General features: G+C 39.5%; 1 protein-coding gene and 1 pseudogene across 4 annotated transcripts in view; one reads left to right on the forward strand and one right to left on the reverse strand.

The window, feature by feature from the left end:
* mei-P26 (E3 ubiquitin-protein ligase meiotic P26) overlaps window positions 1–15,834 on the forward strand; it is a 165,698-nt gene that overhangs the window by 13,455 nt on the left and 136,409 nt on the right. The window lies entirely within an intron of this gene.
* LOC145669740 (protein GVQW3 pseudogene) lies at window positions 3,150–3,482 on the reverse strand (annotated as a pseudogene).

Consider the following 15,834-nt stretch of genomic DNA (forward strand, 5'->3'; position numbering starts at 1 on the left):
TATTTTTTATACTGGTGCAAATAGAACTGATTTTTCTGTGATATTTGTTGAATGTAGATAAAGCTACTCCAATCAAAAATTCTATAAGCTTTCTATTACATATTTAGACTAATTAATAACGTATAAATTGTTCAAAACACAAAGCTGTTAATTAGGCAAAAGTTAAATTTTTGGACATATTGTACTCACTAATCACGTTTTCTTTGGAATCTTTTAAAAAAGAATTACAACCATCTTTTGTTTTGATATTTACAATGGATATCGACATGGTTTACATTACAATAACATTTAGATTTCCTTTGTAGTGAGATTATATTAGCAAAATTTCATTCCAAATGTCACAGCAATATTTTTTTCTTAGAAAGTGGATTATAGATTACTTATTAATACCACTGAGAGAGGTATTGGGAGTAAGTTTAATTTTATTTAATGCTTAATCACATGGTAACAATTTGATGATGTGGCGAAAATGTTAGGGGTGACAAGGCTTCACTTTGGTTTGGGTTTGAGACAGAAGGAAATCTCCTCGTACCCCTAAGGGGAAGCAAACATGTTTTTCGCCTAGGGCATAAAATATCCTAGAGCCGCCCCTGTCTGCAGCATAGACTGAAGACAGTTCGTGGCAGGGATTAGTGTTATAAAAAAAAGTAAATTGAACACACTTTATTCACAATTTATCTAGGAAAATTTAAAGCAAATTGTAGAAATATATCTAAGGCAAACAACATTGCTGCCATAAGATGTTCTGTGAATTTAAACCGGCTTTGTTTTCGAACGCTCTTCTGAATTGGCCTTTGCTTGTTTTGTCTAAGCCTTAGTTGCAAGTTTTTCCTCAATGGAGAGCTAACTAGTCCCAAATTCAGTGTGGCGTTTCCCATCATACCGTTTTATGTGGAAAGTTATGAAGAGTATAAAATACATTTATTTTATAAAACAAATAGGCCTATATAAAAATACTATCCACAGAGTAGTGATTCTATATTTTGACTTACTGATATTTGGTTCACAAATTACTGTACAAGAAGCCTTCATTATCAAAATAATCTTAGAATTAATTTGTAAATGCGTATTTACTTTCATTTGTTTTCTACTCTATTACATCTTTTCTTTCTTATTTTGTAATTCTGCAATCACTTTTTTAAATGTCATTATATTGGTTTGCTTCAATATAGTCCTGTAATTTAAAAATATGAATGCATAAAAATAAATTCCATTTGTAATTGGTAGTGAAATAAAATCTTATTTAGCACGAAAAACCTTCTCGTTCACTGGAAACCGTGCCTCGTTGTTGCAGAAGCACTGCAACGATCAGAGACTTTAACTTCTGAGATAGGGGAAAGGAAATTTAACATTCGCTCCAATTGCCGCGCTAAAGAAATCTGGTCGTTGTATGCTCGCTGCAACGCAATATAAATTAGATACTCTGTGAGGGATTGTTTCTCGCTTTTTAAAACGGATTAATGGATTTTACAGTAATAGAAGTAAAAACTATGTTATTTAAAGTATATGGGAGTATTAGAAAGTATTTTTTCCTTGTTCTTTACTACTACTGCTAATATTTTTTTCTTGAAATACTTTGGTCGTTGCGCAACGCTGCAACACTAATATTAGCTGCCACTGTGTTCGCTGCTGTTCGAGAATTGAGTTCTTATATTTGGCAACAATCAAGCAATTCGTGTTGGGATTTGTTTGACCATTTGCTTTAGCACTGTTTATATGACCTTAAACTAATGCGACCTAAACATAATATATGAATGTAGTATTCAAATAGAAGGTCAGTTTAGTAAATGTAACTACCATCATCATGAAGTCTATTTCCAACAAGAAATAGCTATTTATTTTAAATAATATTGTTAAGACAGATTTCGCCGCTCCTCGAAACTTACTGCCTTGTTCAAATGTACGTATTGCACATGTGGTAGAGCCGGCCCTGATTATAATTCTTGTTTGGTGAAGACCAGGGGTAAGAGGGACGGAAGATTGCGGCATGATATCACGCTGTCCTCCCTGCCTATCTTTACCAATTGTAATTTTTTAGGAACTGGGGGGACGCCGTACATATTTTTGGAGGTGGGGGACGGCATCCCTCCGCGTTTCCCCTCACTTTTACCCCCTAGGGAAGACTAGAATGAATAAGTTTTATTAACAAGCATTCGTGTAGTGTAGTTCATCAAGTGCTTCATACTAAAATAATTGTTTGAATTTCGGAAAGAAAAATGTTTAAACTGGTAGAAAATCAACAACCATGTTTTGTTTGTGCAGTTCTTTATGTAACTAGTTACAATATTTTTTCATGCGCATCTCATGCATGCGCACTTATATCCATACGATATACTGTCTTTAACGAACTCATTTGATTTTTATGACTACAGGGTCAGTCCTTAAAGTAGTAGGACTGAGTCAATTAAAAATAAGATATTGACAGAAATAACACGCTTAATATTCTTCGAAATATGATCCTCCTACATCCACACACCGCTGCCAGCGGGATTTCCAGTTTTCATACGCTTCCTGGAAGGCGGAAACTGGAATGCTGTTCAGCTACCTCGTCACGGCCTGTTGTAATGCTTCCACCGAGCCGTGATGATGCGCTTTCAGGGTGATTTTGAGGCGGGGGAGGAGGAAAAAGTCTGATGGGGCAAGGTCGGGACTGTAGGGTGGCTGAGGCAAGGTTGCAATGTTATGTTGGGCCAGATACGCCACCACTCGGAAGGCTGTGTGGCTCGGCGCATTGTTATGATGCAGTCGCCAGGAGTTGGCGATGGCTGGGCGGACGCGGACGATGCGTTTTCTCAGCCGTTCCAGGACCTGGAGATAAAAAACTGCATTGACAGTTTGTCCGTGTGGAACAAATTCCCTGTGGATCACTCCTTGTGAATCGAAAAAGCAAATGAGCATGCTTTTCACTTTTGATTTCGTTATGCGCGCCTTTTTGGGGCATGGGGAATTTCGGGTGTACCATTCCGCGCTTTGACGTTTGGTCGCAGGGTCATACTCAAACGTCCACGTCTCTTCCCAGTCACCACATTGTCTAACAAGTTTGGATTTTCACTCACTTCTTCGAGAAGGTCCTGGCAGATCCGTTTGAGAACGTCCTTTTGCTCGCCTGTCAGCACTCGCGGCACCAACTTTGCACAAATTTTCCTCATTTACAATTGTTCGTGCATAATTTCGTGAACTTGGGTTTTAGCAATGCCAAGTTCATCGGCAATCATGCGAACAGTTAATCTTCGGTCTTCCAGCAAATTCTTCACTCTTGCAACATTTTCCTCCGTTTTGGAGCTCGAAGGTCGTCCTGACCGTGCAGTGCCTTCAACTTCTTCTCTCCCCTCCCTAAACAGCTTGTGCCACTCAAACACATGCAATCTTCCAATGGTGTTATCACCGTACGCCGTCTTGATCATTTCATGAGTCTCTTTCCCAGTTTTACCGAGCTTCACGCAAAATTTGGTGGCGTAACGCTGTTCCAAAAGATTGGCCATGACGCAGCGTAACGAGGGTCACTCGCAGAGGTTACGATGACGAGTGATCTTTACTCTGCTATGGCTGGCAGCCGACTGGCGTTGCTTCCTGTCTTTTCTTAGACCCACCTCAACCAACAACAGGTAGAGTAACCGCCGTCAGTTTGTAAAAAGAAAAGAAAAAATCAGTCCTACTACTTTAAGGACTGACCCTGTATCATAGGCGAAAAAAGGCCGATCTTTACCAACCTCCTTTCTGTATTGAATATTCTGTGCTCCTTATTTTAAAAATTAAAATTATGCACTAGCAGTTTATAAGGATGTGTTAAAGCCATTATAAGAAATGACCAAAATCAGTTTCCTTACTTTCTACGTCACTGGAGTAGTTTTACTTAGCAGTGAATTTCAGAGTTTCCGTCCTGAGGCAAGATCCTCCGATGTGAAGGGAGTTTTACGATTTTTATTGAAATGAAAGATGTCCCATAAAGAAAACAAATTTTAAATGCATAATAACATAGTAATTCATTGATAAAGTTAAGTAATTTATATGTTTTTGCAGTGTAGACTACCTGTGATTATGTATGAATATTATATATATATTCGTTCACTGTCAAAGCCTTTCCGGCGACATCTACGAAGAAGTACGGCCCAATTTAACCTTCAGCCCCAATATTACACCACACAGTGACTCGTTGTGGATGTAATGACTTCTCTATAGTTACTCGAGAGTTTTCTGAGCCCCAAATCCTGCACTTCTATTTGTTCACGAAGACGTTCATCAGAAAGTGCGCCTCATCACTGAACATTACTTTCTTGACGAAATCGTTGTCCGTTCTGTTTCACAAGCACTCAATCGGCAAATGCTTGATGCTTTTTGTGATCATTCGGCTTCGTTCTTATGTTAGTTGGATTTTCTAGGTCCAAAGATGTAAATCTTCTATCAGAACTCATGTCGTGATGGTTCTGGAAATATTCAATTATTCTGAACGTCGGCGAATAGATTTCACCGGATTTACAGCATCATTACGATGGCGATGGCGATTTATTCATAATGGTGATGTTTTCCGCAGAACGACTAACACGAGAAAGCCCCTAGGGTTTAATGTCCACAACCAAACCAGTTTTCACAAATTTAGCAATCAATCTCATCACAGCCTACTTATTTGGTGACCAAACATTCCACGGAGTTTCCAAAGAGTCTCCGCACAATATTCACCATATTTGTAATATGTTTTCACTACGACAACATGCTGCTCGATCGTGAAGCTCTCCATTCCTATCGTACAGAAAACAGATGACGATTGTGCGCTATTCGGCGCTACGTCACTACAAACCACAAAGATAACAGATGAAAATCGTGGAACGTTCAGTGTTGCCAACCTACTAGAACAGAAATAGCGGGCATTTCAAAAGTTGCGCTCTTTATGGGACACTCTATATCATCATCCTATTGATTAAACTATAATCATATAAACCACAAACTCAGAAGGGGGGTATTGTTTTCCTTGGGATCCAGAAATGATGTTTCTCACTTACATAATTCCTGGGAAAATTTAAAACAAAATTTCTCGTTTTAAGTATCACGGTTATACCCTTTAGGTAAGAGGATGCAAAAATAAAATGAAATCTAAGTGTTTCGTCCCACGATTATCCCGGCTAGGCTAAAGGAGACGGTGATGATGAGAAATGAATGAAACGGTGGAATATGAAAGTTAGAGGAACGGGAGAACGAGGGTGGTTGCTCCTTATCCAGCTACTTTTTTTCCCGGACAATATCGTCATAGGCAATTCATTTTTCATCGCCTGTTACAATCCTATCTAAAAAGGGTCGACTTTTACCCGTGAGAGCAGACTTGTGAGGATTGATATGCGATCTTTATTACGTTCACTGAGATTGTGAGGTATTCATCACTACTAACTTTCTGACTTTCCCTAATTTTTCCAGGTGATGGTAAACAGTTGATTGTAATGCATTCAATCTGTCTGCTATATACAGGGTGTTTTAAAACAACCGACAACGTTTGGGAGGTAATACTTGACACCAAGATAACACGAAAAGTATAAACCAACTTGAAGTCCTTTCGGAGTTATAAACTGCCGAAAACATGAAAAAATTAACTTTAAAGGTCCATAGCTCCAAAAGTACGGGATTTACCGTAGTTGGGCCAAGACTTTACGTAGTAACTAGTGTGTGTTCTATCCAAATATCCCTGTTTCAGAATCCTGCAGCTTCTGCAACGATTTTTGTAGAGGATTTGAGTACTTCAAATTAAAAATCCCTCTAGCCAAACTGCCACTATAAAAATTATTGCGTGAATACCTTAGGATTGTGAAACATGTGTTTTTGGATAGCGCACATATTAGTTTCTAAGTGAAGTCTTGACCCGACAACGGTAGGTTCCGTAGTTTTGGAGCTATGGACCTATGAAGTTCATTTTTTTTTTTCAAGTTTTCGGCAGCCTATAACTCCGAAAGGAAGCATTTGTGCACCCAGAGTGGTTTATACTTTTTGTCTTATCTTGGTGTTAGGAATCACCTCCTAAACGTTGTCAATGTTGTTTATAACACCCTATCGTTGTCCGAAGGACGTCCGGCCCTCGGTTCCTCTTTCAAGGTCGTATCTTCAGAACAGGATTTAACAAACCAATTTCTAACATCCCAGTTATTAATTAGTTCTTCATGGAATACACTGCATATTTATTCAGCTGTCAGCTTATCACTTTGGTCTTGTTTCAATTTCCAAAGCATCACATGAAAAATATGTACTTTTTCACTCTCCATTTTAGGTGTTAGGAACAATAGTTTAATGTACGACATACCAGTGTTTCCTTCAAACATTATTTTTAGGGGTGGCACTGCCCTCTGGAGCTCTAACAGTGCCCCCGGAGGAGACCAAAATAATACGTCTATAATATAATAATAAATAGGATAGTACCAGCAGTTCCTCTCCGAATACTAAGTGTGCTTCCCCGGAACGTATTTTTTTTGAAAGAAACACTGCCACGCACTACATAAAATAGTTGTCAGAAGTAGGGATGCGCACGAGACGAGTCGAGACAGGATTTTCCTTACAAAATTCGAGTAGAGACAAGGCTCTTCCAATAGAGAAATGTACATTTTTCGAGTCGAGACATCACTTTTACAGCACATTTTCGAGACGAGATAGTCTCAAATCTTGTCTCGTGCGCATCCCTAGTCAGAAGACTAACTCAGTCATTATCTAGTTAATGAAAACAAAAAAATTCGTTTTTTAATTCAATGTCTTTTAATTCATTATGGGTAGATACGAACAATGCAGTGAAAGCTAAGTATAACTCAACCTAACTATTTTTATTACAATTTTGTGTCAAATTAGGAAGTGTTTTTGAATAGTAAGCATTTTTGTAAATATATTTTGACGCAGTTATTATATATCACAGTATCTAGGAGCAACAAGTTTAAATTTTATATCAAGAAATCATCTAGAAGATAGAAAAATTTAAATATTGAATACACACATCCTTTTCATAGAAAAATTCGGAGTTTTATTGATATGGAAATTGAAGTATTGAAATTATTTTAATTGTTGATAACTTTTTTTTTGGAAGTTCCACATAATTGGCACAATAATGTTTCAAAATAATTGTTATTACAATTATTGCGGTATAAAAATTGTTCAATCAGCCAATAGAACAGTAAATTTCCATTAAAGCACAAACTGCACACTACTGAGACCCGTTCCTCCTATTCCTCCCGCAATGACGTCGTTACTGCTGGCATCGTAATAAAACAGAAATATCCCCTTCTCGCTTATCTAGTGGTTAGTATATACGTCTTTGGTGCAGGTGGTCCCGGGTTTGATTCCCGATGAGAGTGCATTATGGTGGTTCAGATTCTACCTTAAATTATAGGTCCACTTCTCATATAGCCTCTGCTGAAAAGGGAGCCTAAACTTCAACATGCAAAACAGAAATATGCGCTTAAACAACTAGTAGATCGAACTTCAAAAATCAGAGAACACAAGTAACAGATCTCCTTCGTGGCTGTATATTTAGCATATTTTTAAGTGTCTTTTGTATGAGAGATCAGCAATGGAAATTTATGTGGTTGGGATTCTATGGTAAGCTGTAGATCCACCTCTCTGAAAGGACCGCATAACTCCAATAAAGCCAACCAGCAAGTTGTAATAGAATGATAAATTATTTTCTTTTCATCATGCACATTAATTATCGCAGATTTTTCTTACATGTAGCCTAATGTTGCAATGCTTTTCCCTTCTTCTGTAGATTAATACACTTTCCCCAAGCCAGTATCCAGAGGGGGTCGGGCCCCCCTAAAATTTTCACGGTAGGTTTGCAAATGAACTATAATATGGTGATGGATCATAATATGGTTGGATTGCCTCCCTACCCCGTGCACCACCGATGGGTAACTAGAGAATCTCACCAAAAATTGGCGGCCCCGCAGCGACGATCCACGGTGGTCCCACTTCCGTTTGAAAATTATACCACCAGCGGCAGAGACGAGACAAAACGCCAATGAACAACAAAATTACTCCCCCAAAATATGTTAAATCGCCTATATGCGTAATTTGTTTACATTAAGTTGAGTTTGAAAAAAACACTTAAAAAAGTTAAAAACAGTGTCCCGGAGTGGGCACGAACGACCAACCTTTGGATTACTAGGCGCGTGCTCTTCCGACTTGGCTCGGAGCCGATGAAGAGGAAAGTTGCTTGTAGAGGCATAAATCCTTGAGGTATTTTTAATTTGGCTAATGAGAGTGCTCCTGTAATCATGTACACCCTCCATTCCAAAAGAAACCGAACGTTTTTAAAAAAAAACAAAAAAGCAATGTACATTTTGGAACAAATCATTTCTATTAATCAATGTATTCCCCTTCTGCATCGATACACATATGTGCACGCTCCAACAAGTTGTCAAACGACTTCTCCATGTCCTTTATTGGAATGGTCTTTAGGACGGCGGTCGTCGCCTTCTAAATGGCATCAATCGATGCGTGCCACTTTCCTTTCATCGCCAAGTGCAGTTTCGGGAACAGATAGAAATCGCACAGAGCGAGATCTGGTGAATAGGGCGGATGATGCAACCGAATAATGTGATTTTTGACCAAAAATTCAGTTACAAGTCGCGAACGATGTGATGGTGCATTATCGTCCAAAAGAGTCCAACTGCCGATTTCGCGATATTCGGGCCGAATACGACGAATTCTTGCCAGTAAACGCTTCATGACGCCTAAGTAAAACTCTCCAGTGACTGTCTGGCCGGGCTAAACAAATTCTTTGTGGATAATTCCTTTTGAATCGTAAAAACAAATCAGCATCACCTTAACTTTTGACTTCACCAAGCGACTTTTTTTGGGTGTTCCTTCATCCGGCGCTCTTTATTCAGCACTTTGCCGCTTTGTTTCGGGCTCATATTCAAAACACCACGTCTCGTCACCAGTTACAATCGATTTCAAGAAGTTTCGATCCTGCCGAGCACTTTTAACGATGTCTTTGCAATGCGCAATTCGATCAACTTTTTGGTCTTCGGTGAGTTTGTGTGGTACAAACCGCGAATTAACCTTCTTAAGGCCCAAAACTTCGGTCAAAATGCGGTATGCGGTTGTTGGAAGAATGCGTAATTCCATTTCAATAACTTTCACCGACGATTTTTTGTTATGTTTGATGAATTCACGTACTTTTTCGATGTTTTCTTCCGATAATCCGGTTCTGGGACGGCCTGATCTTTCGTCATCATCCAGCGTCTCTCTACCCGATTTGAATCGCCTGAACCACTCGTAAACTTGCGTACGGGATAGACACTCATCACCATATGCATTTTGTAGCATTTTTTTGCGTTTCACTAAAAGTTTTACCCAGTTTAACGCAAAACTCAATTGCAGCTCGTTGTTTGAAACTCATTTTCCGACCGATGTACACAACACACTGACAGTTGAAACGCAATAACTTTGTTGCCGTGCATCAAAATGTCATGACATTTATACCAGTTGTCAATGAGGGACTACGCCATCTACCGGTAAAATATTACAACAGATGGCACTAGTGGTACTATTTGTTTTCAAAAGTTCGGTTTCTTTTGGAATGGAGGGTGTATGTTAGACGATAACCGTTTGAGATCAGATAAAGTCCGAGGAACAGACTCAGAGGAACAGCCTCCCTGTTCTTCCCAAATGACATCTCTGCTTTCTTCCCTTAGCTGAAGCGATAAAATTTAGATGGTTGAGTGCCAGAGTCACCGAAGAGCCAAAACAGAAATTTGTCAGTTAGGTCCAGGAACGGCCTCTAGATGTTGTATAGTGCGTTTACTCAACAGAAGTGCAGTACTTCAAATTTCTTTCGAGTTCACATGCTGATTTGGGAACCGGTCAAAACCCCCACAGCCAAAACCCCCACACCCACACAAACGGTCATAACCCCCACACAAATGGACAAATCTCCCAAACGCACGAACGGTCAAAACCCCCACAGCCAAAACCCCCACACTCAAGAAATGTCAAAACGCCCACACGATCGGTCATAATCCCCACACAAATGGACAAATCTCCCAAATATACGAACGGTCATAACCCCCACAGCCAAAACCCCCACACTGGTAGTCGGTCATAACCTCCAACGGTCATAACTCCCACACAAATGGACAAAACAGTCACACATAGCAACGGTCACAATCCCCACATAAATGGACAAAACCCCCACACAAATGGACAAAACTCCCACATACAGAAATAATCACAACTGCCACACAAATTGACAAAACCCCCATACTCATGTATTGCCCTTGTACTTTTTAATAACATCTTTTATTCCACTTAAACTGATGTTGCAAATATTCTTCTTGGGCGTCATAAAGAGCCGCAACAAAGACGTGAAATGACGATCATTTCAGAGTGTGGGGGATTTGTCCGATTTTGTGGGAGTTTTGTCCATTTATGTGGGGATTATGACCGTTGCTATGTGTGGCTGTTTTGTCCATTTGTGTGGGGGTTTTGACCGATTGTGTGGGCGTTTTGACATTTCTTGAGTGTGGGGGTTTTGGCTGTGGGGGTTTTGACCGTTCGTGGGTTTGGGAGATTTGTCCATTTGTGTGGGGGTTATGACCGATCGTGTGGGCGTTTTGACATTTCTTGAGTGTGGGGGTTTTGGCTGTGGGGGTTTTGACCGTTCGTGCGTTTGGGAGATTTGTCCATTTGTGTGGGGGTTATGACCGTTTGTGTGGGTGTTTTGACATTTCTTGAGTGTGGGGGTTTTGGCTGTGGGGGTTTTGACCTAGACCCGCTGATTTTTACAACAGCATTCCTTCCTCCCTCCAGGTCTCTTTTCGGCACATTTGCAGGGTTGAAACGTCTTAACACCCATTGTGTTTGTTCTTTCTTCCCAATACTATGGCTAATATGAAAGAGATGTCAGGAAATGTAATAACAAGGAAGCTGACTTTGAGAACAGGGAATCGAACACAAACTTGAAGGACAGCATTTGGAACTGTGGCAACCAAGACTCCACGTGGAGTTGACAAGCAATTGCCAATTGTTTGAAATGAAGGTTGGGGTATTTTCCGAAAGATCCCTCGGAGTTACTTATGGCACGAGCCACCATACGTAGAATGCGGCATTCTTTGTATACGAACTGCACTGCCCAAGAAATGAACTATGCCCAAGGACACATTAACCCATCGGGAGAATTGGTTCATTCAGTGCTTAGTGGGGACGGTGGTTTCTTGTTACGCTGTTAAAAATTATGGAAAAGCTGGACTTTAGGTCCAATTTTCTCCAAGTGTGAACGTGGCACATACGCTACACTGGCACCCAACTTTTCAAATGTAAATTTTAACCGATGTGACTTCCCTCTAGAGCAGTCGCTGTATCGATTAGATCTTCATTCCCACATTAACTATCTTTCCAATCTGACTTGCTGTTCCTACCGTAGGATGACGAGAAGTATCATACTGACTTTTGCAGTACAGTAATGTTTCTTAAAGGGCGTGTTGCAAAGACATCTAGAAAAACCAAGAAATATCCTTCTTGTTTAAAAGTGCTGATTTAACTTATTTGCAATACGTTAATGTTTCATTCTTTATTCACATTTCGAATCACAAGCATTCTTTTTTCTGAATGATAAACCGCTGTTTTTCAGCACTTCTCAAAATATTACTGTTAGGAAAGGAAAACATTCAACAAACTATTGTTCTGCAATACATTGTTTTTACTGAGAAGGCCTTCTTCAAGAAGTCGGTAAGCAAGGACAGAATTCTTATTTTAAGTTACGACAGTGATGTCAACAAAGTTGAGTAGAAATTCCCTCGTGCGGCTCTAAATTTCTCTCATTCCTTAAAATAATCCCATGCTCCGAAAATCGATAAATAATAATAATAATAATAATATAAATCTTTAGCTCTATACGAAGTTTCACTATATTTCATTTAAAAACACAAGTCCAAATATTAATTACGTATCTAATTAATTATAATAAAAATAAAATTATTTGATTACAATACAAATGAATTTGATCGTTCATTTGCGACGTGCGGTGCAGAGTATTCGAGCAGGGCGAGGTGCAGAGCACTCGGGCAGGGTGATACACAGAGAGGGCGAAGTACAGCCTGCAAAAATTCTTTATAGTTTAATTGAGATTTTTTTATTTTAAGATTCCTCCGAGACGGAAATGTGTTCTAAATTCAGAATACAATCTTTCGACCCATTTATTAGGAGAAGGAATAGTGAATGACATTGTGAAAAACATTCAACTCACAAGGGAACATTCCGATTTGGTGAGTTCAATTGCTGAAAATGATTGCTAGCACGGGATTCAGCACCAAAAGAAACAGAGAAAAAGAGAGTATTTAGTAGCAGACCATATACAGGGTGGAAGATAAGTGAGAGTAAAATGCGAAGATAAAACGTAGAAAATGTCTAGAAATACCATGTTAATTTTGAAACGAGTAGAGGGATTGAGATCAAATGTTGGATATGAGGAATGCATATAGAGTTCCACTGAATAGGCGTAACGTGAATCATGGAGGACATCTGAAAAGCCGTCATGTTGGAATTAGTGCAAGAAGAATATACGGGAAAGGAGTCATGTGGCATATGGTTCATGACGCACACCGTTTATTGAAATCAGTAGTGGCCAATATAGTTTGAGACCTCTGTAACAGGAGTTGTTCCACGCTATGGCAATATAGCAATACTGTCGTAAAGGTGACGTGTATGAGGAACAACCACATACGTGAATGAGGTCACTTTCCAGCCAACAAGCGTTCTATCTACCCAATATTCGTTCATATGCTGGTAAAAGTGCAAATATGACCAAGAACAATCTGAAAGAACTCACTACTGACATTTTCTGGCCTTCTATAGAGCAGATAAAACTGCTGCTCCTCGTTGAATCATGGAAAACCAATAAAGATGAAGAGTTGGTACAGAAACAGGGTAATGTAAAACTTAACCGACTCCTTATCCCTGATGGTTGAATGTCATACAACTGTTGGATGTGTTCTTCTTCCGCCCGTATAAGAATTTCGTAAAATATATAACAGACACAGTTTTTCTGTGATCTGACTTCAAAATATGACAACGGGACAACTTCATCAACTTGCAATCACTCACCACTTCCAGTTTACAGCACCAAGATTCCAAGCTATGATTAGATATGTTTTCTACAAAACTGGATATTTGCAAACAGCACCTGGCGCATTTATGATACCTGTCCACTACTGCTTCAATTTCAATACCGGAGAGAGCTGTGACGAGCCGGATTATCCATCTTTACCGTTTTTCAAATATGCACACTGTTGTCTCCATTTTTTGTGTCAACTACACAATCATTTTTGAGTTCCATAACAGCTTCAATTAAACAGAGGTCTCAAACTGTATTGGCCACTATTCATTTCAGTTGACGGTGTACGTCAAGAGCGATATGTCATATGATCCCTTTCCCGTATGTTCTTCTTACGCTAATTCCAACATGGCGGCTTTTCAGATGTGCTATATGATTCACATTACGTCTATTCAGTGGAGCTCTACATGCGTTCCTCATATCCAACATTTGTTCTCAATCCCTCTACTCGTTTCAAAATTAACACGGTATTTCTGAACAATTTCTACGTTCTATCTTCGCACTTTGTCCTCACTTATTTTCCACCCTGTATACGGTCTGCTACTATAGCACGGCCAACAAGAGATGGTCTCTGACGTTTCTTACCGCGTGCAGCCAATACTTTGATACCAGTGTTACCAACCACGATCACTCTGTCTAATACCATTAATTAAATTGCCACTAGAGTAGCACCGAAAAAAAAACTTGACACGCGAGTAGTGGCAATGTCACTGCGAGCTGTCAGAGACATTCTCTTACTGGACGCACTATAAACACCCTCTTTTTCTTGTTTTTCTTTTGGTGCTGAATCCAGCGCTAGCAATCATTTTCAGCAATTGAATTCACCAAATCGGAATAGTTCTTTGTCAGTTTTTCATTGCCAATAGTGGAAAGCCTGGAATAGAATGTCGTCTAAAAACGAAAATAAATAAATCGGCGATCAGTGTAGCTGCTTCCAGTGCAGTGGTTTCTAAATTTTTTTCAAAGCAAGAATTTTTGACAAAAGGAACACATTCTCGCCGCAGCAGAAGCATTTTTCACGCAGTGGTACGTCAATCATTTCGTTCAAAGTAAAGTAGGCAACAATATGTTGAATACTGAAAAGTTAAAAAATGAGGAATTATGACAATATTTTTCTTGAAAAATTCGAAGAAAATGCTCAAACGAGGAAAGGATAAGTGCAGGTAGTAACAGACGGTGGGAGCATATTAAACTACAGAACTAAGCTACAGAACTACAGGCTACAGAACTAGTAGGTTACCGTGAACACAAAACGGCTAAGGAACCATGGACTACAGAACAGATGTTGCAGAAAATGAGGGAAAGCAAGGCGTGGAAACAGGTTAATACAGAGTCTTCCAAAATTCCTGCAAACAAGTAAAAAGCTGTAACTTTGAAAGTACTACTTACAATTTTGTGTTTTGTTTGTAATGTTTAGTGGAAATGTTAAAATTTTTGTTGGCAACAATGAACGGATGTAAACGTTGACGTCATAACCGCAAATCACGTGGCAAACATGGCGTCTACTCATGAGAAAGCGCAGTGAGTGGCGTGGTTTTGTGAGTTAAAATCTAGTGTTTTCGTAAGAAGAAAATTTCGACAAAAATATCAGAAACAACCACCTGCAGGTTCAAGTATCAAGAGATGGTACGATAAGTTGCTAGCTACTGGAAGTGTCTTGGACTTGCCTCGTAGCGAAAGGCCAACAACCAGTGTTGATGTGATTCAGTCCGTGCAGGAAAGCGTGTTGCAAAGTCCAAAGAAATTGTTGAAACGCATATCCTTGGAGCTGCGAGTGCTAATGTGAAGACAGAAGTTTACAAGCAAAAAACGAAAGATGTTCAGGATCTCCGGAAGAAGATACATGATGTGATTGGGAGTATTACGGATGAAACACGTCGAAATGCCATTCTTGGATTCCCGAAAAGACTTCAGCAATTTTTGGACGTAAATGGTGCTCAGCTGGAGGTTTGGCGTTGAAAAATGCTTGAAAACAAAATTTGAGACTTTCTTACAAGTCCACTAAAAGTTTTGTACAAATACAATAAATGGTTACAAAGTTACAGCTTTTTACTTTTTTGCAGGACTTTTGGAAGACCCTGTACAGTAGAAGGCAGAAAGATGTACAGAAAGTTAAACAACGAGTTGGGAAAGGAAACAGACAGAGCGATGGAAGTTTTAGAAAAGAAAATGCGAGGACATAGAAGAATAAACAAGAGTTGCGAAATAGAAGAAAATGTACAAGAAGGTGAAGTCTGTGGAAAGACGGAGAAACGTCAGAGGTAAAAGTTAGTGAGAACGTGGGGGACGCCGTTACCTCACTTCCAAAAATATCTATGGCATCCCCCACTTCCTAAAAAAAAGTTACAATATGCGAAGATAGATACGGGAGACGGCGTGAAGTAATGCGTCCCCCTACCTTTTCAGTCATGCGTCCTATACTTTTAACCCTGAGGAGCGTAAGAGGATATGACGATAGCAAGTAGAAAATAAGAATGAGAAGGTAGTCAGCGAGAGAAGTGAAGTTTTAGGAAAATAGAAAGAATATGTTGAGGACTTATACAGGGTGTTTCAAAGCAACGTTTGGGAGATGATTCCTGACACCAAGATAAGACAAAAAGTATAGCCCAACCTGATTGCACAAATGCTTCCTTTCGGAGTTATAGGCTGCCGAAAACATGAAAAATTAACTTTAAAGGTCCATAGCTCAAAATTATGGGACCTACCGTACTACCGTGTAACGACAAAACGCTGTAACTTGAGTTACATTGTCTTGTCGC

This window comes from Thermobia domestica, chromosome 14 (assembly GCF_964235325.1).
Source record: "Thermobia domestica chromosome 14, izTheDome1.hap1.1, whole genome shotgun sequence".
Classification (NCBI taxonomy): Eukaryota; Metazoa; Arthropoda; class Insecta; order Zygentoma; family Lepismatidae; genus Thermobia; species Thermobia domestica.